The following is a 24,795-nucleotide window of genomic DNA, read 5'->3' as shown; positions in this document are numbered from 1 at the left end:
TTATACCAAGGAAGGTGACGGGCACAAGGGGGCATTCTTTGCGTCTGGAGGAGAGAAGGTTTTTCCACCAACATAGAAGAGGATTCTTTACTGTTAGGGCAGTGAGTATCTGGAATTGCTTGCCTGAGGAGGTGGTGATGGCGAACTCAGTCAAGGGGTTCAAGAGAGGCCTGGATGTCTTCCTGGAGCAGAACAATATTGTATCATACAATTATTAGGTTCTGTAGAAGGACGTAGATCTGGGGATTTATTATGATGGAATATAGGCTGAACTGGATGGACAAATGTCTTTTTTCGGCCTTACTAACTATGTTACTATGTTACTATGTTACCCTTCAGATGGATTTACAGCTTGGGACAAGACTGTAACGACGGAAGGTATGGAATATTGTTGTTTGTTTTTTTAACTTTGTTTCAGGTGACAAGGGTCTTCAGGTTGATTAAGAGTATAATAAAATATTAAAACACCATGTGTCTTTATTTCATTAAAATACTTTTTAATAGGGTTGAGCGAAACGGGTCGGCCACTTTCAGAAGTCGCCGACTTTTGGCAAGGTCGGGTTTCATGAAACCCGACCCGACCCCTGTGTGGGGTCGGCCATGAAGTCGGCGATCTTCTGAATGTGGTATCGGAATTCCGATCCCGATTTCCGATATGTTTGCAATATCGGAAATCGGTATCGGAATCCATATTTAATGTAAAATAAAGAATTAAAATAAAAAATATCGCTATACTTACCCTCTGACGCGCCCTGGTACTAACCGGCAGCCTTTCTTCCTTCGAATCAGCGCTTCCAGGACCTTGCGGTGACGTCGCGGCTTGTGATTGGTCGCGTGACCGCTCGCGCGACCAATCACAAGCCGCGACGTCACGCAAGGTCCTGCAAGCGCTGATTCTTAGGAAGGAAGGCTGCCGGAAAGAAGCAGGGCGCGTCCGAGGGTGAGCTTCTTTCCGGCAGCCTTCCTTCCTAAGAATCAGCGCTTGCAGGACCTTGCGTGATGTCGCGGTGACGTCGAGGCTTGTGATTGGTCGCGCGGGCGGTCACATGGGCGGCCGCGCAACCAATCACAAGCTGCGACGTCACCGCGACGTCACCGCAAGGTCCTGGAAGCGCTGATTCGAAGGAAGGAAGGTTCCCGGTTAGTACCAGGGCGCGTCAGAGGGTAAGTATAGCGATATTTTTTGTTTTAATTCTTTATTTTACACTTAAATATGGATCCCAGGGCCTGAAGGAGAGTTTCCGCTCCTTCAGACCCTGGGAACCATTGGAAACTGCACTGCATTGGGTTTCGAGTTTCGGTCGACCCCGACCCTGACTTTTTTATAGGATCGGCCGATTTCACTCGACCCGACTTTTAAAAAAGTCGGGTTTCGTGAAACCCGACCCGATCCTATAAAAGTAAAGGTCGCTCAAGCCTACTTTTTAATAATGTGTGTGTGTTTTATTAACCATTTCATACTATTGGATTAATAATGGATAGGTGTCATAATTGACGCCTCTCCATTATTAACCTGGCTTAATGTCACCTTACAATAGCAAGGTGGTATTAACCCTTCATTACCCCATATGCCACCGCTACACGGGAATGGGAAGAGAGTGGCCAAGTGCCAGAATAGGCGCATCTTACAGATGTGCCTTTTCTGGGGTGGCTGGGGGAGATGTTTTTAGATAGGGGGGGCCAATAACCATGGACCCTCTCCAGGCTATTAACCCCTTCATGACCCAGCCTATTTTGACCTTAAAGACCTTGCCGTTTTTTGCAATTCTGACCAGTGTCCCTTTATGAGGTAATAACTCAGGAACGCTTCAACGGATCCTAGCGGTTCTGAGATTGTTTTTTTGTGACATATTGGGCTTCATGTTAGTGGTAAATTTAGGTCAATAAATTCTGCGTTTATTTGTGATAAAAATGGAAATTTGGCGAAAATTTTGAAAATTTTGCAATTTTCACATTTTGAATTTTTATTCTGTTAAACCAGAGAGTTATTTGACACAAAATAGTTAATTAATAACATTTCCCACATGTCTACCTTACATCAGCACAATTTTGGAAACAAAATTTTTTTTTGCTAGGAAGTTATAAGGGTTAAAATTTGACCAGCGATTTCTCATTTTTACAACGAAATTTACAAAACCATTTTTTTTAGGGACCACCTCACATTTGAAGTCAGTTTGAGGGGTCTATATGGCTTAAAATACCCAAAAGTGACACCATTCTAAAAACTGCACCCATCAAGGTACTCAAAACCACATTCAAGAAGTTTATTAACCCTTCAGGTGCTTCACAGCAGCAGAAGCAAGATGGAAGGAAAAAATGAACATTTAACTTTTTAGTCACAAAAATTATCTTTTAGCAACAATTTTTTTATTTTCCCAATGGTAAAAGGAGAAACTGAACCACGAAAGTTGTTGTCCAATTTGTCCTGAGTACGCTGATACCTCATATGTGGGGGTAAACCACTGTTTGGGCGCACGGCAGGGCTTGGAATGGAAGGAGCGCCATTTGACTTTTTGAATGAAAAATTGGCTCCACTCTTTAGCGGACACCATGTCACGTTTGGAGAGCCCCCGTGTGCCTAAAAATTGGAGCTCCCCCACAAGTGACCCCATTTTGGAAACTAGACGCCCCAAGGAACTTATCTAGATGCATAGTGAGCACTTTGAACCCCCAGGTGCTTCACAAATTGATCCGTAAAAATGAAAAAGTACTTTTTTTTCACAAAAAAATTCTTTTAGCCTCACGTTTTTCATTTTCACATGGGCAACAGGATAAAATGGATCGTAAAATTTGTTGGGCAATTTCTCCTGAGTACACTGATACCTCATATGTGGGGGTAAACCACTGTTTGGGCACATGGTAAGGCTCGGAAGGGAAGGAGCGCCATTTGACTTTTTGAATGAAAAATTAGCTCCAATTGTTAGCGGACACCATGTCGTGTTTGGAGAGCTCCTGTGTGCCTAAACATTGGAGATCCCCCAGAAATGACCCCATTTTGGAAACTAGTCCACCAAAGGAACTAATCTAGATGTGTGGTGAGGACTTTGAACCCCCAAGTGCTTCATAGAAGTTTATAACGCAGAGCCATGAAAATAAAAAAAAAATTATTTTCTCAAAAATGATCTTTTAGCCTGCAATTTTTTATTTTCCCAAGGGTATCAGGAGAAATTTGACCCCAAAAGTTCTTGTCCAGTTTCTCCTGAGTACGCTGATACCCCATATGTGGGGGTAAACCACTGTTTGGGCACTTGCCGGGGCTCGGAAGTGAAGTAGTGACGTTTTGAAATGCAGACTTTGATGGAATGCTCTGTGGGCGTCACGTTGCGTTTGCAGAGCCCCTGATGTGGCTTAACAGTAGAAACCCCCCACAAGTGACCCCATTTTGGAAACTAGACCCCCCAAGGAACTTATCTAGATATGTGGTGAGCACTTTGAACCCTCAAGTGCTTCACAGACGTTACAACGCAGAGCCGTGAAAATAAAAAATCATTTTTCTTTCCTCAAAAATGATGGTTTAGCAAGCATTTTTTTATTTTCACAAGGGTAACAGGAGAAATTGGACCCCAGTAATTGTTGCGCAGTTTGTCCTGAGTATGCTGGTACCCTATATGTGGGGGTAAACCACTGTTTGGGCACACATCGGGGCTCGGAAGGGAGGGAGCACCATTTGACTTTTTGAATACGAGATTGGCTGGAATCAATGGTGGCGCCATGTTGCGTTTGGAGACCCCTGATGTGCCTAAACAGTGGTAACCCCTCAATTCTACCTCCAACACTAACCCCAATACACCCCTAACTCTAATCCCAACTGTAGCCATAACCCTAATCACAACCCTAACCCCAACACAGCCCTAACCACAACCCTAACCCCAACACACCCCTAACCCTAACCACAACCCTAATTCCAACCCTAACCCTAAGGCTATGTGCCCACGTTGCGGATTCGTGTGAGATTTTTCAGCATCATTTTTGAAATATCCGCGGGTAAAAGGCACTGCGTTTTACCTGCGGATTTTCCGCGGATTTCCAGTGTTTTTCGTGTGGATTTCACCTGCGGATTCCTATTGAGGAACAGGTGTAAAACGCTGCGGAATCCGCACAAAGAATTGACATGCTGCGGAAAATACAATGCAGCGTTTCCGCGCGGTATTTTCCGCACCATGGGCACAGCGGATTTGGTTTTTCATATGTTTACATGGTACTGTAAACCTGATGGAACACTGCTGCGGATCCGCAGCCAAATCCGCACCGTGTGCACATAGCTCAATTCTAAAGGTATGTGCACACGATGCGGAAAACGCTGCGGATCCGCAGCTGTTTCCCATGAGTTTACAGTTCAATGTAAACATATGGGAAACAAAAATCGCTGTACACATGCTGCGGAAAAACTGCACGGAAACGCAGCGGTTTACATTCCGCAGCATGTCACTTCTTTGTGCGGATTCCGCAGCGGTTTTACAACTGCTCAAATAGAAAATCGCAGTTGTAAAACCGCAGTGAAATGCGCAGAAAAAACGCGGTAAATCCGCCATAAATCCGCAGTGGTTTAGCACTGCGGATTTATCAAATACTCAGCGGAAAAATCCGCAGAGGACCAGAATAAGTGTGCACATACCGAAACCCTAACCCTAGCCCTAACCCTAACCCTAGCCCTAATCCTACCCCTAACCCTAGCCCTAACCCTAGCCCTACCCCTAGCCCTAACCCTACCCCTAACCCTAGCCCTAACCCTAGCCCTAACCCTAACCCTACCCCTAACCCTAGCCCTAATCCTAACCCTACCCCTAACCTTACCCCTAACCCTACCCCTAACCCTAACCCTACCCCTAACCCTACCCCTAACCCTACCCCTAACCCTATCCCTAACCCTACCCCTAACCCTACCCCTAACCCTAACCCTACCCCTAACCCTATCCCTAACCCTAACCCTAGCCCTAACCCTAACCCTATTCTAACATTAGTGGAAAAAAAAATTCTTTATTTTTTTATTGTCCCTACCTATGGGGGTGACAAAGGGGGGGGGGGGTCATTTATTATTTTTTTTTATTTTGATCACTGAGATAGATTATATCTCAGTGATCAAAATGCACTTTGGAACGAATCTGCCGGCCGGCAGATTTGGCGGGCGCACTGCGCATGCGCCCACCATTTTGGAAGATGGCGGCGCCCGGGGAGAAGACGGACGGACCCCGGCAGGATCGGTAAGTATGATGGGGTGGGGTGGAGCACGGGGGGGAATCGGAGCATGGGGGGGTGAATCGGAGCACGGGAGGGGGGAACGGAGCACGGGGGGGTGGAACGGAGCACGGGGGGGTGGAACGGAGCACGGGGGGTGTAACGAAGCACGGAGGGGGGTGGATCGGAGTGCAGGGGGGGTGATTGGAGCACGGGGAGGGTGATTGGAGCACGGGGGGAGCGGACAAGAGCACGGGGGGAGCGGAGCACAGGACGGAGGGGAGCCGGAGCAGTGTACCAGACAGATCGGAGGGCTGGGCGGGCGATCGGTGGGGTGGGGGCACATTAGTGTTTCCAGCCATGGCCGATGATATTGCAGCATCGGCCATGGCTGGATTGTAATATTTCACCAGTTATAATAGGTGAAATATTACAAATCGCTCTGATTGGCAGTTTCACTTTCAACAGCCAATCAGAGCGATCGTAGCCACGGGGGGGTGAAGCCACCCCCCCCGGGCTAAACTACCACTCCCCCTGTCCCTGCAGATCGGGTGAAATGGGAGTTAACCCTTTCACCCGATCTGCAGGGATGCGATCTTTCCATGACGCCACATAGGCGTCACAGGTCGGATTGGCACCGACTTTCATGACGCCTACGTGGCGTCAAAGGTCGGGAAGGGGTTAATATCTGCCCTCAGTCACTGGCTTTCCCACTCTGGAATGAGAAAATTGAGCCCACGCCAATTTTTTCCCGGATTTAACCCTTTAATTTAATAGCTAGAGACCCCAAATTTTACACAGAGACACTTGTTACATTAGTAAAGAGGAATATGTAATAAAAGAAGGGATATGAGATGGTTTACTGTATGTAAACCATGTCTCATATCCTGTCGGGTTTGTGAAGGAGATAGGAAAAGCCAGCAATTGAATTACCAGCTTTTCTGCTATCTAGCGCTGTGTTATGAAATATAAATATATATATATATATATATATATACAGTATATATGTATATATATATATACATTTATATATATATATATGTGTCTTACTGTATATGTATATACCTGTACACATACTGTATATATGTTTTTAATAATATTTGAGCTGATGGATCCATGATATGTCCATTTTGCAAGCCTGCAAGAAAAAAAAAAAATCGCCGTACGGAAGCCATACGGATGACACACGGATAAATTTGTGCGTAAAAATCGCATCCTCGCATTGAATACGAAACAGTGTTTTGGGAGTGTGACGCCGGCCTTAGGGGTTAAGTGTGTCTCTGGACCGGAAACTATGCCTCCTGCACCCATATTGAAGATGAGTCGCTGGGGAGTATGCTGCTTGCTTTTTTTTTTTTCAATTGGGTTTTCACTTTGCCACTTGACTAAAAAGAGCATTCCAGAAATTTTATTAGGCCGGTTTCACACGCCAGTTGCTCCGGTATGCGAGGTGACAGTTTCCTCACGTACCGGAGACACTGACTCACGTAGACACATTAAAATCAATGTGTCTCTGCACATGTCAGCGTGTTTTCATAGACCGTGTGTCCGTTTGGAAAACACAGAGACATGTCAGTGTTCGTGGGAGCGCACGGATCACACGGACCCATTAAAGTCAATGGGTCCCTGTAAAACACGTACTGCACACGGATGTTGTCCGTGCTCAGTCCGTGTGCCATGCAGGAGACAGCGCTACTGTAAGCGCTGTCCCCCCCACGTGTGGTGCTGAAGCCGGAATTCATCCCTTCTTCCCAGCAGCGTCTTTTTTTTTCTTTTCCCTTAAAAATAAAGTGTGTGCGTCCCCTCCCGCCTCCAATCTGCTGTGCGTCCCCCCCGCTTGCCTGCCGGGAAATACTCACCGACACCCAGCTCCAGTGATGACTCCTCTCAGCGGCTGCAGCCTGTGCTGTGTGAGCGGTCACATGGTCCCGCTCATTACAGTGAGGAATATGCGCATATTCCTCACTGTGATGAGCGGGACCACGTGACCGCTCACACAGCACAGGCTGCAGCCGCTGAGAGGAGACATCGCTGGAGCTGGGTGAGTATTTCCCGGCAGGCAAGCGGGGTGTGGGGGTGGGGGCGCACAGGGGATTGGAGGCGGGAGGGGACGCACAAACTTTATTTTTAAGGGAAAAAAAAAAAAAAGATTATTCATTCCTTCTCTCCAGCGAACGCTGCTGGGAAGAAGGGATGAATACCGGCTTCAGCACCGCACGCAGGGGACAGCGCTTAACTGTAGCGCTGTCTCCTGCATGGTCCGCGTGGTCCTCAGTCGGCACACGGGTGGCACACGGCTGCCACACGTGCGCCACACTGATGTGCTACGTAAGCACATGGACACAGATAATTCCGGTACCGATTTTTCCGGTACCGGAATTATCTGGACGTGTGGGACAGGCCTTAGTTACCTTATCCTTAGGATAGGACATCAATGTGGGATCAGCGGGGGCTCCTCTAGGATTGTATCTGTTCTCAAGCTCGTGTTTGACTTTGGTATGGATATCACTGTGTGGATTTACTTATTGATTGTGGTTCTAGGGTGGAATCTCCAATTCAAAAATCATTGATAATTCAAAAATCCCAGATAACTTTTCCGTGAGGCTCCTGAGAGACCAGGCTTCACCACAGCAGTTATTCATTCAGGAGTCCTTTATATTAAGTCACTAAAGTAAGCTATATCTGATATGACGAAAACTGAGGAAAGATTCTGGCACAGCCATCCAGGGATAAAATGGATTCTTTATTCAAACGTAGTTAAAAGGCGAGGCCTCATGCCTATATCCGATATGATATTTCTTAGAACAGGTATCAGCTCCACCTCCGCCATATATGTGCTCCACTTTTGTGATACAAAACTCCGTCTTCAAACATTGCCAATAAAAGATAACAGATAAAATGATCTTCCCTTTTTATTAAAAAAAAACATGTGCCAATTTACTGCTTAGCCTTTGGGATTCCAGCCCACGCCATATGACCTCATCAACTATCATACTAAAGAACACAAAATCTGCTATATAATCACAGTGCTTTCGCCAGCGTTCTAAGATTCAGAAACAAGTTTGTAATACTGACAGATGGCTGGGATGCGTGTCACCCCACACACGGAGACGTCGCTTTGATCAAATAGTAAGATGAATATTGATGAGACGAGTAACTGACGTGTATATGCCAGTGATTAATAGGGCGGATTCTATGATTCATCTGTCGTCTACCTGATTGCAAAGATAATTGTGGAAATGAGAAACTCATTACCTAAGGAGAGTTTCATCAATATTATAGATTTCTGCATTTATACTGTCATCCTTTGCTGAGATTTCAGTTTACAGGGCCAAGTATTGGACTCAGCTCAACTTTATAGTGGCTTTTTAACAATTATGTTTAACTTTAAGTACCATTGATGTTACTGACAAAGAAGTAAAAATATCCATTATATCCAGAGGAATAACATAAAGGGTTTTCCAGGTTGTAGACAAATTTCTGCAGTCACACTATGTTACTGCAGATTGATTAATTGTGACAGTCTACTATGCGCACACTGTCACAATTTCCCTATATTACTAACACAAGTGGGCAGGCACGTAACCGCAAGTATGTATTCTCAATAGAACTTCACCACAAGTATACAAATCACACACTTCGGCCTTGTGATCGTCCATCCTTGGAATGCAAAGGAATCGTTATTGTTTGCTTGTCAAGATTTTGTCTGGAGCCTCAAAACACCTTTAGAACTGATGGGCTTTAAAGTAAAATCTGCATCAGGGTCCTCCACCTACAGTGTGTCTTTTGCTCATTGTATGCCCCCCTTGCTCATTAGAATAGTTGGTGGAACCATCCAAGACATTATCAATTTGAATATCAAATTTTTAATTTTTTTTTACAGTTTTTTAGATTCCAATAAATGTGTTTGGAAGAGGCATTCTCCAATATCCTCTTGCAGAGCAAATGCATTCTATGCAAAGCTGACAATATATGGGAGGGGTGGATAAGGACAGACAGGTGTCATCTGACAGCTAAAAAATATTTAACAAAACCATCTAAAGTACCGTATTTTCTGGCGTATAAGACGACTGGGCGTATAAGACGACCCCCAACTTTTCCATATAAAATATGGAATTTGGGATATGCCCGCCGTATAAGACGGGGGGTATCTTATACGCCCAGTCATCTTATACGGCGTGTGGTTCCCATGGTCTGGAGGAGAGGAGACTCTCCTTCAGGCCCTGGGATCCATATTCATGTTAAAAATAAAGAATAAAAATAAAAAACATGGATATACTCACCCTCGGACGGGCCCTGGATCACAGCGCTGCTAGCGTCTCCCTCTGTTCCTTAGAATTCAGTGAGTGAAGGACCTTCAGTGACGTCGCGGTCACATGAGCGGTCAAGTGACCGCTCTCCTGACCACTCATGTGACCGCGACGTCACTGAAGGTCCTTCACTCACCGCATTCTAAAGAACAGAGGGAGACTCTAGCAGCGCTGTGATCCAGGGCCCGTCCGAGGGTGAGTATATCCATGTTTTTTATTTTTATTCTTTATTTTTAACATGAATATGGATCCCAGGGCCTGAAGGAGAGTCTCCTCTCCTCCAGACCCTGGGAACCACACGCCAAAATGCAGGATCGCTCCCTGCAAATGCCGTACCCGGCGTATAAGACAACCCCCGACTTTTGGGGCAATTTTTAGGGGTCAAAAAGTCGTCTTATATGCCGGGAAATACGGTATGTGCTTTTTCAGTAACAGGAACCTCCATCAAATTATATCTACATCAGTAGATACATCACCATTCTCAGTCGGCATATGCAGTGAGTATGGACAGTATTCAGACCCCCTTAAATTTTTCACTCTTTGCTTCATTGCAGCCATTTGGTAAATTCAAAAAAGTTCATTTTTTTCTCATTAACCCCTTTACCCCCAAGGGTGGTTTGCACGTTATTGACCGGGCCAATTTTTACAATTCTGACCACTGTCCATTTATGAGGTTATAACTCTGGAACACTTCAACGCATCTGGATGATTCTGACACTGTTTTCTCATGACATATTGTACTTCATGATAGTGGTAAAATGTATATGATATTTCCTGCATTTATTTGTGCAAAAAAACGGAAATTTGGCGAAAATTTCGCAATTTTCCAACTTTGAAACTTTGAATTTTTATGCCCTTAAATCACAGAGATGCGTCACAAAAAATACTTAAGTAACATTTCCCACATGTCTACTTTACATCAGCACAATTTTGGAACCACATTTTTTTTATTAGGGTTTATAAGGGTTAAAAGTTGACCAGCAATTTCAAATTTTTACAACACCATTTTTTTTAGGGACCACATCGCATTTGAAGTCATTTCGAGGGGTCTATATGATAGAAAATAACCAAGTGTGACACCATTCTAAAAACCACACCCCTCAAGGTGCTCAAAACCACATTCAAGAAGTTTATTAACCCTTCAGGTGTTTCACAGGAATTTTTGGAATGTTTAAATAAAAATGAACATTTAACTTTTTTTTCACAAAAAATTTACTTCCGCTCCAATTTGATTTTTTTTACCCAGGGTAACAGGAGAAATTAGACCCCAAAAGTTGTTGTAAAATTTGTCCTGAGTACGCTGATACCATACATGTGGGAGTAAACCACTGTTTGGGCACATGGCAGAGCTCGGAAGGGAAGGAGCGCCATTTGACTTTTCAATGCAAAAGTGACTGGAATTGAGATGGGACGCCATGTCGTGTTTGGAGAGCCCCTGATGTGCCTAAACATTGAAACCCCTCACATGTGACACCATTTTGGAAAGTAGACCCCCAAGGAACTTATCTAGATGTGCGGTGAGAACTTTGACCCACCAAGTGCTTCACAGAAGTTTATAATTTAGAGCCGTAAAAATTAAAAAATCATATTATGTCACAAAAATGATCTTTTCGCCCTTAATTTTGTATTTTCCCAAAGGTAACAGAAACTATTGGACCCCAAAAGTTGTTGTAAAATTTGTCCTGAGTACAATGATTTCCCATATGTGTGGGTAAACCACTGTTTGGGCGCATGGCAGAGCTCGGAAGGGAAGGAGCGCCGTTTGACTTTTCAATGTAAAATTGTCTGGAATTGAGATAGGACACCATGTTTCATTTGGAGAGCCTCTGATGTGCCTAAACATTGAAAACCCCCACAAGTGACAACATTTTGGAAAGAAGACCCCCTAAGGAACTTATCTAGATGTGTTGTGACATTTTTGAACCTCCAACTGATTCACTACAGTTTATAACACAGAGCCTTGAAAATAAAAATACTTTTTTTTTTTCAAAAATTATTTTTGGCCCCCCGTTTTGTATTTTCCCAAGGATAATAGGAGAAATTGGACACCATAACTTGTCCAATTTGTCCTGTGTATGCTGATACCCCATATGTGGGGGGAACCACCATTTGGGTGCATGACAGAGCTCGGAAGGGAAGGAGCACCGTTTGGAATGCAGAATTAGATGGATTGGTCTGCAGGCATCACGTTGAATTTGCAGAGCCCCTGATGTACCTAAACAGTAGAAACCCCACAAGTGACCCCACATTGGAAACTAGACCCCCCAAGGAACTTATATAGATGTGTTGTGAGAACTTTGGACCCCCAAGTGTTTCACTACAGTTTATATTGCAGAGCCATGAAAATAAAAAATCTTTTTTTTCCCACAAAAAATATTTTTTAGCCCCTGGTTTTGTATTTTCCCAAGGGTAACAGGAGAAATTGGACCGTAAAAGTTGTGCAATTTGTCCTGAGTACGTTGATACCCCATATGTTTGGGTAAACCTCTGTTTGGGCGCACGGGAGAGCTCGGAAGGGAAGAAGCACTGTTTTACTTTTTCAACGCAGAATTGGCTGGAATTGAGATCGGACGCCATGTCGCGTTTGGAGAGCCCCTGATGTGTCTAAACAGTGGAAACCCCCAATTATAACTGAAACCCTAATCCAAACACACCCCTAACCCTAATCCCAACAGTAACCCTAACCACACCTCTAACCCTGACACACCCCTAACCCTAATCCCTACCATAACCCTAACCACACCCCTAACCCTAATCCCAACTGTAAATGTAATCCAAACCCTAACTTTAAAAAAAATCACAGAGAAAAAACAGAGATGACTACCTGCTCAGGCCTCCAAAACAAATGCACTGGCAGGGTGCAGTGGACCCGATTAATGATGGCTGAAAAACAGGTGCAGCAATACCGATGAAACAACCACTTTCAATCCAGTGTTGGCTGTTTGGTATTTTAGTGCACAAAAAGATAAGAGATACTAGTCTGTATGTGGCATTATTCACACAGGCAATGCAGAGCATCTGGCTTACAGCCTATTAGTAAGGCACATACAGGCGGGCTGCCCAGTGCTACAGAATGCATGCTGTGTGAACAGAGGCCTACAGTTTACAGGGCCATCTTAGTCCAACTGCACCCTGCAGGATAAAGTGCAAAAAAATTCAATGTATGTAAGATATTGGTTTATATTGGGGCCACAATACGTAAGCTGGCAACCCACCTCAAGGGTCCTTACATTTTGCCAGTCCTAACGCTAAACATCAAACAAAGCTCACAGACATAAAAAGAGGACTTCAAAGATCCTCGAAAAACTTGAAAAAAGTCACAGAGAAAAAAGCAGAGATGACTACCTGCCCCAACCCTTACCCTAACTTTAGCCCCAACCCTAACTTTAGCCCCAACCCTAACTTTAGCCCCAACCCTAACCCTAACTTTAGCCCCAACCCTAACCCTAACCCTAATTGGAAAATGGAAATAAATACATTTTTTAAATGTTATTATTTTTCTCTAACTAAGGGGGTGATGAAGGGGGGATTGATTTACTTCTATATCGGTTTTTTTTAGCAGATTTTTATAATTGGCTGTCGTCACTCACAGAAAGATGCTTTTTATTGCAAAAAATGGTTTTTGCATCTCCACATTTTGAGAGCTATAATTTTTCCATATTTTGGTCCACAGAGTCATGTGAGGTCTTGTTTTTTGCAGGATGAGTTGACGTTTTTATTGGTACCATTTTCGAGCACGTGACATTTTTTATCGCTTGTTATTCTGATTTTTGTGAGGTAGAACGAAAAAAAACTAGCTATTCATGAATTTCTTTTGGGGGGCGCTTATACCGTTCCATGTAAAATTGATAAAGCAGTTTTATTCTTCGGGTCAGAAAGATTACAACGATACCTCATTTATATTTTTTTTATGTTTTGGCGCTTTTATACGGTAAAAACTATTTTATATAAAAATTAATTATTTTTGCATCGCTTTATTCTGAGGACTATAACTTTTTTATTTTTTCATTGATGACGCTGTATGGTGGCTTGTTTTTTTGTGGGAGATGATGCCGTTTTCAGCGGTACCATGGTTATTTATATCCGTCTTTTTGATCGCGTGTTATTCCACTTTTTATTTGGTTATATGATAATAAGCGCAGTTTTTTGCCTTTTTTATGGTGTTCACTGAAGGGGTTAACTAGTGGGACAGTTTTATAGGTCAGGTCGATACGGACGCAGCGATACTAAATATATGTACTTTTATTGTTTTCTTTACTTAGATAAAGAAATGTATTTATTGGAACAATACTTTTTTTTCTTTATTTAGGAATTATTCTTTTTTTTTGCACATGTAATTTTTTTTAACTTTTTTACATTGCCAGGGGGGACATCACAGTAAAGTATCAGATCGCTGATCTGACACTTTGCAACGCACTGTGTCAGATCAGCGATCACACAGGCAATGCAGGGAGGCTTCCCGGCACCTGCTCTGAGCAGGCTCTTGAAAGCCACCTCCTTGCAGGACCCAGAAGGCCCCTGCCGCCATTTTGGATCAGTGCCTGCAGGGAGGAGGAGGTAGGAGGTAGGAGACCCTCAGAGCAACGCAATCACATCGTTTTGCTCCGAGGGGCTCAGGGAAGCACGCAGGGAGCCCCCTCCCTGCGCAATGCTTCTCTATGCCGCCGGAACGCTGCGATCATTTTTGATCGCATTGTGCTGGGAGTTAATGTGCCAGAAGCGCTCAGTGACCGCTCCTGGCACATAGTGCCGGATGTCAGCTGCTATAGTCAGCTGTCACCAGGCCGCAATCGGTTGCGCTGTCCCGTGAGCACGGCTGATTGCGTTAGACGTACTATCCCATCGGTGGTCATATGGGCCCCTACCACCTCAACAGGATAGTACTTCTAATGTCAGAAAGGGGTTAATGTACATTCTGCACCCCATTTTGACTGAAAAAAAAGCAGAAATGTAGTAATTTTGCAAATTTATTTAAAAAGAAAAACTGAAATATCCCATGGTCATAAATATTCAGCAGGATATCTCTGTACTTGGCCACATTCATGTTTGCTTCAATGACAAACAGTCATCCTGTCCCTGCAGCTGAAAACACCCCCATAGCATGATGCTGCCACCACCATGTTTCACTGTTGGGATTGTATTGGGCAGGTGATGTGCAGTGCCTGGTTCTCTCCACACATACTGCTTAGAATTTTCACCAAAAAGGTCTATCTTCATCTCTTCAGATCAGAGAGTCTTATTTCTCATAGGATGGAAGTCCTTCATGTGTTTTTCAGCAAACTATATGCGGGTTCTCATATGTCTTGCACTGAGGAGAGGCTTCAGTCGGGTCACTCTGCCATAAAGGCCTCCCTACTGCGTCTTAGAAGCTCAGCCACAGTGATCTTGGGGTTCTTCTTTACCTATCTCACCAAGGTTTTTCTCCCACGATTGCTCAATTTGGCTCGACGGATAGGTCTATGAAGACTTCTGGTGGTCCCAAACTTCTTCCATTTTAGGATTATGGAGGCCACTGTGCTCTTAGGACATTGAGTACTGCAAAAATTCTTTTAGAACCTTGGCAAGATCTGTGACTTGCCACAATTCTGTCTCTCAGTTTCTTGGCCAGTTCCTTTGACTTCATGAATCTCATTTGGTCTGATATGCACTATGAGCTATGAGGTCTTATATAGACAGGTGTGTGCCTTTCCAAATCAAGTCCTATCAGTTTAATTAAACACAGCTGGCCTCTAATGAAGGGGTAGAACCATCTCAAGGAGAATCACAAGGAAATGAACAGCATGTGACTTAGATATGAATGTCTGAGTAAAGGGTCTGAATACTTATAACCATGTGATATTTCAGTTTTTCTTTTTTATTAAATTTGCAAAATTTTCTACATTTCTGTTTATTCAGTCAAGATGGGGTGCAGCATGTACATTATTGAGAAAAATGAACTTTTGTATTTACTAAATAGCTGGAATGAAACAAAGTGAAACATTTTAAGGGGTCTGAATATTTTCTGGACCCACTGTATATAGATAAATTTGTCAAAACACTGTACAAGGAGCATTACTGACCAAACTGCGTATGATCATGTGCAAGAGGGACAGGAGTCTCTTTATAATTTACTATGATTTAAATTTAAAATTCCTTACTTAAGCAGAAAAAACAGATATGGAACAAGCTTATCTATGATTAACCCCTCTCTGACCTTAGACATACTATGGGCCTATCTGACCCTCGATGGGATAGTACATTATAGCGATCGGCCGCGCTCTCAGGAGGAGCACGGCCGATCGCGGCCGGGTGTCAGTTGCTTATCGCAGCTGACATCCGGCGCTATGTTCCTGGAGCTTTCACAGACCGCCCCCGGCACATTAACCCCCGGCACACCACGGTCAAACATGATCGCGGTGTGCCGGCGGTATAGGGAAGCATCGCGCAGGGAGGGGGCTCCCTACGGCCTTCCCTGAGACCCCCGCAGCAAAGCAATGTGATCGCGTTGCTGCGAGGGTCTCTTACCTCTCCTTCCTCGCTGCAGGCCCGGATCCAAGATGGCCGCAGCGTCCGGGTCCTGCAGGGAGGGAGGTGGCTTCACAGCGCCTGCTCAGAGCAGGCACTGTGAAGCCTAGAGCTGTGCATGTCAGATCGCTGATCTGACACACTGCACAGCAAGGTGTCAGATCAGCGATCTTACACTATAACATGATGCCCCCCCTGGGGCAATGTTATAGTGTAAAAAAAAATATTCCAATGTGTAAAAAAATTCCAAAAAAATTCCCAAAAATTCCCCCCCCCAAAAAATACATTTCTTTATCTAAATAAAAAAAAAAACAATAAAAGTGCACATATTTAGTATCGCCGCGTCCGTATCGACCCCACCTATTAAACTATATCACTAGTTAACCCCTTCAGTGAACACCGTAAAAAAAAAAAAAAAAAAAAAAAAACGAGGCAAAAAATAACACTTTATTCTCATACCACCAAACATAAAGTAGAATAACACGCGATCAAAAAGACTGATATAGGGGCGTGGCCTGATTTCTGATGGTGCAGGTCGCATAGTGCGGGAGCTCCATTCCCAGGACTCATAAAGCGGCATACAGCAGCGCACAGACGGTGCTTTCTCCTCCAGAACTCCCCACTCCTGCTCCTTACCGTTCGGTGAGTGTATGGGGAAATCTAAAGCCGGCGCAGGGGACCCTTCCAGGCGCATTGTGGACTTCTTTGCAGCCACCCCTCAGCAGCCTCAGAGGCCCAAGATGGTGCCGCTTTCTCCTAGATCCTCCAGAGCTGCACGCCGAGGCTCTCAGTCTTCTGCCTCAAGCACAGCAGCGGATGATCTCTCAGAGGCTCCAGTTACAGCAGCGCTGCTTAAGGACATGCTTGGTGACCTCCGTACCTCCCTGCAGGAGGATATGCGTTCCATGATGGCAGAGCTCAGGGGGGAGGTGGAGGAGCTGGGAGGCCGCACGGATCATCTTGAAAATAAAATGTCCGAACTGGTAGCTTCTCACAATGATTTCTGGGAAGCTCATGATAACCTGCAGCTGCTTGTTACCAAAACTCATGCTAAAACCCTGGATTTGGAAGACAGATCCAGGAGAAATAATGTGAAACTAAGAGGCATTGCTGAATCAATTGGGGTTGATGATCTCAGAGCCTTTCTACAAGACTTTGTTATATCTGTTCTCCCACTTTATTCCAAAGATGACGTTGTGATTGACCGTATTCATCGGATCCCTAAGCCCTCAGGCATTGACCCTGCGGTACCCAGCGATGTACTAGCTCGCATCCATTTTTTTGTTATGAAGGAGGAATTTCTGCAAGCACTAAGATCGAAGCCATCGCTACCTGAACGATTTGCTACCATTGCAGTGTTCCCTGACCTGTCTCCGGGAACTCTAGCCCTCCGCAGGGCTTTTGCACCATACACCTCAATCCTGAGGGAAAAGGGTATATTATACCGCTGGGGTTTCCCCACCAAGCTTTGCATTCGTAAAGACGGTTCGTTTACCACGTGCCTATCCCCGTCGCAAGCAGCCAAGACCCTGTCCCAATGGGGTTTTGACCCTCCTGCGCCCACGCCTGCCTCTGCTTCCACCAAACCTGGAGGATCTGGTCCCCGGAGGCGCCGTATTACCCCTGACTGGAAGGTCGCCTGAAGTGTCTCTATTGTCCATTTCCTGGCTGGAAGAATTTATTTTTAACTTTTTCCCGCTCAGTTCTAGGTCTCTTTTTTTTTTTTTCTCTTTCTCTCTTCTTTTTTTTTGCTTGCTGATTTTTTTGCTGAGGCTGATTCCTGGCAGGACTCCCCTCAGCATATTGCCCCATTGGTGAACTGTTTTCTATTTTCACCTCGGACTCAGGATTTCCCTGGATGTTCCCTTGTTTAAATGTTTGGATTTTACATGTTTGTTTTTCCCTTCCCCCCCTTCCATCCCTCTTCCCCCTCCTTTCCCTGTTCCCCCCCCCCCCTCGTTGCAGATTGAGTTTGCGAGGTACCCCATGACATGTTTGTGCTTTTTTTTTGTGGGTAATGGGTTTGCATATCTTCTTCCGCAAATTGTATAACATTTTACAATGAGTGTTTCTTTATATTCTATTAATGTTAACGGCCTTAACTCCCCCGGTAAGAGATCGATTGTCTGGCGTCAGCTCGCTAAATCCAATCACGATATTATATGCTTACAGGAGACTCATTTACTAGAATGGGATAATATAAGAATGTATTCGAATTTATACCCCCACCAATTTTTTGCGAATGGGAAGACCAAAAAGGCTGGGGTGGCAATTTTTTTTAGCAAGGCTAACTCTTTCCAGCTAATTAGCTCTACAGCCGACCCCGCGGGCAGATACATTATAATTTTATGTTTAATCAATAATACCCCTTACACCATTGCCTCTGTGTATGGCCCAAATTTTGGTCAGGTTAAATTTCTAAATAATTTTTTTCAAATCTTAGGTAATTATCAGCATGGTCATAAATTAGTTGCTGGAGACTTTAACATTCCAGTATCCAAGAATCTGGACTGTTCGTCGGCTGCTGTGGCTAGGGGTGATGCGGCCCAGCTGATTAGCTCCTACAATTTACACGATATTTGGAGATATCTCCATTGTAATGAAAGAGACTACACATTTTGGTCCCCTCGTCACGGTTCTTACAGTAGAATTGATTATATCTTAGTAGATGACGTCGCCCTTCCCCACTGCATATCTGCAAATATAGGTAATATCACTTGGTCTGATCATGCACCTGTGTCAGTCTCCCTAGAAGATCCTCTTGCAATCAGACCCCCTTCACACTGGCGCCTTAATGACCACCTTCTCTCTGAGCAAGTGAACTCTACACTAATTGAAAACTCTTTGCAGGAATTCTTTGCCTTTAATGACTCGGCGGATGTGCGTGAGGACTCCCTCTGGTTCGCTCACAAGGCAGTGGCTCGTGGCCTTTTCATTAAGATGGCTGTGACAACTAAACGCAAGTATAACCTAAACCTTCAATCTGCCTTGGCCGAAGTGGCCCGGCTGGAGTCTTGCCACAAAGCCTGCCCCTCCCCTCAATTATTTTCCAACCTTTCTGATGCACGCCTGCGCCTTCGCCAGCTCCTCCTCCATAGAGCAGAAAATTCGCTCAGGAAATCGAAAGCCAAATTCTACTCCATGGGTGACAAGGCAGGCGCCTTACTAGCTAAACGCGTTAAAAAAAAAGAAGCCCAAACCAAAATTGCTTATCTTCTTAAGTCGGATGGTTCTCGGATTTACAATCCAATCCATATCGCTGAAGAATTTGCCTCATACTACTCCTCATTATATAACCTAGATTCTGACGTAAATACTCCTCAACCTTCTCAGGACTCAATTAACGCTTTTTTGAATAAAGCGAATCTCCCTACTGTTAATCCGGAGCAGTTGTCGCTCCTTAGCGGCCCTATAGAAGCAATTGAAATCTCCCAAATAATCAAAGAGGCCAAAAAACGCTCTGCCCCGGGTCCGGATGGCTTTTCCTTCTCATACTACTCTCATTTTCTCACTATCCTCTCCCCTTTTCTCATTCGTTTATTTAACTACTGGCGTTCTATGGGTACTATTGAGAGAGAGGGTTTGGAGGCTTGTATCTCGACACTTCCTAAACCTGGGAAACCTATGACCTCTCCTGGCAATTTTCGTCCCATCGCCCTTCTAAATTGTGATGTAAAGATATATGCTAAGGTCTGGGCCAATAGGTTATTGTCGGTGCTCCCATCCTTGGTTCACTCAGACCAGGTTGGGTTTGTCCCGGGTAGGCAAACTAGAGATGGTACGAGACGCTTGATCGACCTGCTGGATGTGGTGGAGAGGGGGAGCCTCCCCAGTGTGTTCCTGTCTCTCGACGCGGAAAAGGCATTCGATCGGGTGCACTGGGGTTATATAGCATCTACTTTGCACAAATTTGGTCTTACTGGCCAGATTTTTTCAGCTATTATGGCTTTGTATTCCAATCCTTGTGCCTCAGTTCGCTCAGCCGACTTTAAATCCCGTATATTTTCTATTTCAAATGGGACCCGGCAGGGTTGCCCCCTCTCCCCCATCATCTTTGCTTTAGTCATGGAACACCTGGCGGCTGCGGTGAGGCAATGCCCTGACATTAGGGGGGTAATGGTGGGAAGTCAGGAACACAAAATTGGCCTCTACGCCGACGATGTGGTGTTGTCTTGCTCTGCTCCTCTACTGTCACTATTTGCAGTGTCTTCCATTCTCACCCAATTTGCTGAAGCCTCCTATTATAAGCTAAATCTGTCCAAGTCCACAATTTTTCCCCTATTTATCTCTTCCTCTCTCCAACTTCAAATCCAAAATATTTACCCTTTCAAATGGTCTCCGCTCGGATTCACTTATCTAGGTATTCAAATTACCCATATTAAAAACATTGTTCGCCTTAACTGTGATTCAACCCTCCACGAAATTAAAAAAGAAATTGACCAGCTTGCCTGCTCTCGTCTATCTTGGATGGCTAGGATACAAACGTCTAAGATGTTAATTCTCCCTAAACTTATATATCTTTTTAGATGCCTCCCCTTCGCTATCCCCTTTAAGTACCTCTCTGCTTTTCAAGCAATTATTGACCATTTTATTTGGAATAACAAGCCACATAGAATAAAACTCTCCCTAATGTCTCTCCCATATGCCAGGGGAGGTCTTGGTGCCCCTAATATCCACCTATACCACAAAGCTGCTCTCCTTGACCCCCCTAAGATTTGGTGGGAGGGGAACTCCTCCCTCCAGTGGTTCCATATTGAGTCGTGCTTTGCCCCTAGGGGTTCTCTCAAGCTATTGCTGGAGCTCTGTTTGCTCCAGCCGCCCTGTTGGAGTTCCTCTCTTAAAACAATTTGCTCCGCCACTAAGGTCTGGGCAAGTCTCTGCCCTACTTACCTCCCTTTTATATTTGACTACGTCTCTATTCAAGCATTAGAATACGCAATAGATGGTTTGTCTCTCTCCGCCTAGGGGGACTGCGGAATACACCGGGTGAATGATCTCTATAATGAGTCGGGCCTGAGATCATTTGCGGACCTCACTGCTCGCTATAACTTGCCTCCTAGGGCTTTTTTTCAGTATTTCCAGATTCGTAGCTTCCTTAAACATTGTAACTCCTTCGGTGTGGCCGTGTCCCCCCTGGGTATGGAGACCCCAATCCACAGATTTTTCAGACCAAACACGTGGATTGATCATGGCATTTCCATCATTTATAAATCCCTCCTCTCCCATGATTTCTCTGAGAGACTCCCATTTATGTCCACTTGGGAGGGTGCCCTTGCATTCGAGGCTTCCCCGGAGGATTGGAGCATGGCTATGCTGCATCCTTCCAGATTCTCTTCGTGCCTTGGTCACCTCGAACAAAGCAAAAAAATTCAGCTCCTATGGTATTTCACTCCCGTTAAATTAGCTAAATTTTATCCCTCCTCTTCCCCTTTGTGCTGGAAAAATTGCAATATTTCTGGTTCGCTGGCTCATGTATGGTGGAGTTGCCCTCGTGTGCAAATATTTTGGCGTCAGGTTGAAGCGATTCTTTCAGAGGTGACCCATCTTCCTATCAACCTAACTGGCCCTCTAGCAGTATTGGGTATATCTCTCTTGGACTTCCCATCTACCCTTCAACCCATTATTTCTAATATTCTTGTGGCGGCCCGACAATGTATTGCAAAGCATTGGAAATCTTCTAATATTCCCTCCAGACCTGAATTGATATCCAAAATTAATCTGCACTTTAGTTATGAGTCGATTACTGCGGACTGTCTTGCAAAAAAGAATAAGGTCCTTACGTGGTGGGATCCTTGGGTCTCCTCACCCTTTATTTCGTCGCCTGACCACCATCCCCATTCTTCTGCCAGCTGACTCAAATGTTTGATATCATAGCTATGTATGCACCCATGTACTGTAATTTTTTTGTCTCATTCTTGATCGTGGATATTTACATTTATGTCTGCCTCTTCCCCTCCCCCTTCCCCCCCTTTTTCCTTTCCTTGTTGCATTTTAAATGTACTCTGTTTTCTCAATAAAAATTGAATGGTTAAAAAAAAGACTGATATAAATAAACATGGTACCGCTGAAAACGTCATCTTGTCCCGCAAAAAACGAGCTGCCACACAGCATCATCAGCAAAAAAATAAAAAAGTTATAGTCCTCAGAATAAAGCAATGCAAAAATAATTATTTTTTCTATAAAATAGTGTTTATCGTATAAAAGCGCCAAAACATAAAAAAATGATATAAATGATGCATCGCTGTAATCGTACTGACCCGAAGAATAAAACTGCTTTATCAATTTTACCAAACTTGGAACGGTATAAACGCCTCCCCCAAAAGAAGTTCATGAATAGCTGGTTTTTGGTCATTCTGCCTTACAAAAATCGGAATAAAAAGCGATCAAAAAATGTCACGTGCCCGAAAATGTTACCGATGAAAATGTCAACTCGTTCCGCAAAAAACAAGACTTCACAAGAATTTGTGGACTCAAATATGGAAAAATTATAGCTCTCAAAATGTGGTAACGCAAAAAATATTTTTTCTTTCAATAAAAAGCGTCTTTCAATGTGTGACGGCTGCCAATCATAAAAAGTTAGGGTTAGTGTTTGGATTACATTTACGGTTGGGAATAGGGTTGGGATTAGGGTTAGGGGTGTGTCTGGGTTAGAGGTGTGGTTAGGGTTACTGTTGGGATTAGGGATAGGGGTGTGTTTGCATTAGGGTTTCAGTTATAATTGGGGGGTTTCCACTGTTTAGGCACATCAGGGGCTCTCCAAAAGCGACATGGCATCCGATCTCAATTCCAGCCAATTCTGCGTTGAAAAAGTAAAACAGTGCTCCTTCCCTTCCGAGCTCTCCCGTGTGCCTAAACAGGGGTTTACCCCAACATATGGGGTATCAGCATACTCAGGACAAATTGCAACAACTTTTGCATCCAATTTTTCCTGTTACCCTTGGGAAAATACAAAACTGGGGGCTAAAAAATATTTTTTGTGGGAAAAAAAAGATTTTTTATTTTCACGGTTCTGCGTTATAAACTGTAGTGAAACACTGGGGGGTTCAAAGTTCTCACAACACATATAGATAAGTTCCTTGAGGGGTCTAGTTTCCAAAAAGTGGTCACTTTTGGGGGGTTTCTACTGTTTAAGTACATTAGGGGCTCTGCAAACGCAATGTGACACCTGCAGACCAATCCATCTAAGTCTGCATTCCAAATGATGCTCCTTCCCTTCCGAGCTCTGCCATGCGCTCAAATGGTGATTCCCCCTCACATATCAGGTATCAGCGTACTGAGGACAAATTGGACAACAACATTTACGGTCCAATTTCTCCTGTTACCCTTGGAAAAATACAAAACTGGGGGCTAAAAAATAATTGTTGTGGAAAAAAAATTTTTTTTAATTTGCACGGCTCTGCGTTATAAACTGTAGTGAAACACTTGGGGGTTCAAAGCTCTCACAATACATCTAGATAAGTTCCTTAGGGGGTCTAATTTCCAAAATGGTGTCACTTGTGGGGGGTTCTACTGTTTAGGTACATTAGGGGCTCTGCAAATGCAACGTGACGCCTGCAGACCATTCCATCTAAGTCTGCATTCCAAATGGCGCTCCTTCCCTTCTGAGCCCTCCCATGCACCCAAACAGTAGTTCCCCCCAAATATGGGGTAACAGCGTACTCAGGACAAATTGGACAACAACTTTTGTGGTCCAATTTCTCCTGTTACCCTCGGGAAAATACAAAACTGGGGGCTAAAAAATAATTTTTGTGGAAAAAAATTTTTGTTTTATTTTTACGGCTCTGCATTATAAACTTCTGTGAAGCCCTTGGTGGGTCAAAGTGCTCACCACACATCCAGATAAGTTCCTTAGGGGGTCTACTTTCCAAAATGGTGTCACTTCTGGGGGGTTCAATGTTTAGGCACATCAGTGGCTCGCCAAATGCAACATGGCGAACCATCTCAATTCCTGTCAATTTTGCACTGATAAGTCAAACGGTGCTCCTTCTCTTCCGAGCTCTCCGATGCGCCCAAACAGTGGTTTACCCCCACATATGGTGTATCAGCATACTCAGGACAAATTGTACAACAACTTTTGGGGTCCAATTTCTTCTCCTACCCTTGGTAAAATAAAAAATTGGGGGCAAAAAATAATTTTTAGTGAAAAAATATGATTTTTAATTTTTACGGTTCTACATTATAAACTTCTGTGAAGCACTTGGTGGGTCAAAGTGCTCACTACACCTCTAGATAAGTTCATTAGGGGGTTTACTTTCCAAAATGGTGTCACTTGTGGGGGGTTTCAATATTTATGCACATCAGTGGCTCTCCAAGCGCAACATGGCGTCCAAACACAATTCCTGTCAATTTTGCATTGAAAAGTCAAATTGCCCTCCTTCACTTCTGAGCTCTGTCATGTGCCCAAACAGTGGTTTACCCCCCCATATGGCGTATCGGCGTACTCAGGACAAATTGTACAACATCTTTTGGGGTCCATTTTCTCCTGTTACCCTTGGTAGAATAAAACAAATTGGAGCTGAAGTAAATTTTTTGTGAAAAAAAGTTAAATGTTCATTTTTATTTAAACATTCCAAAAATTCCTGTGAAACACCTGAAGGGTTAATAAACTACTTCAATGTGGTTTTGAGCACCTTGAGGGGTGCAGTTTTTAGAATGGTGTCACACTTGGGCATTTTCTATCATATAGACCCCTCAAAATGACTTCAAATGTGATGTGGTCCCTAAAAAAAATGGTGTTGTAAAAATGAGAAATTGCTGGTCAACTTTTAACCCTTATAACTCCCTAAAAAAAAAAAATTTGGTTCCA

This window comes from Ranitomeya imitator, chromosome 9, assembly GCF_032444005.1.
Source record: "Ranitomeya imitator isolate aRanImi1 chromosome 9, aRanImi1.pri, whole genome shotgun sequence".
Classification (NCBI taxonomy): domain Eukaryota; kingdom Metazoa; phylum Chordata; class Amphibia; order Anura; family Dendrobatidae; genus Ranitomeya; species Ranitomeya imitator.
Note: the sequence above shows the minus strand (reverse complement) of the source record.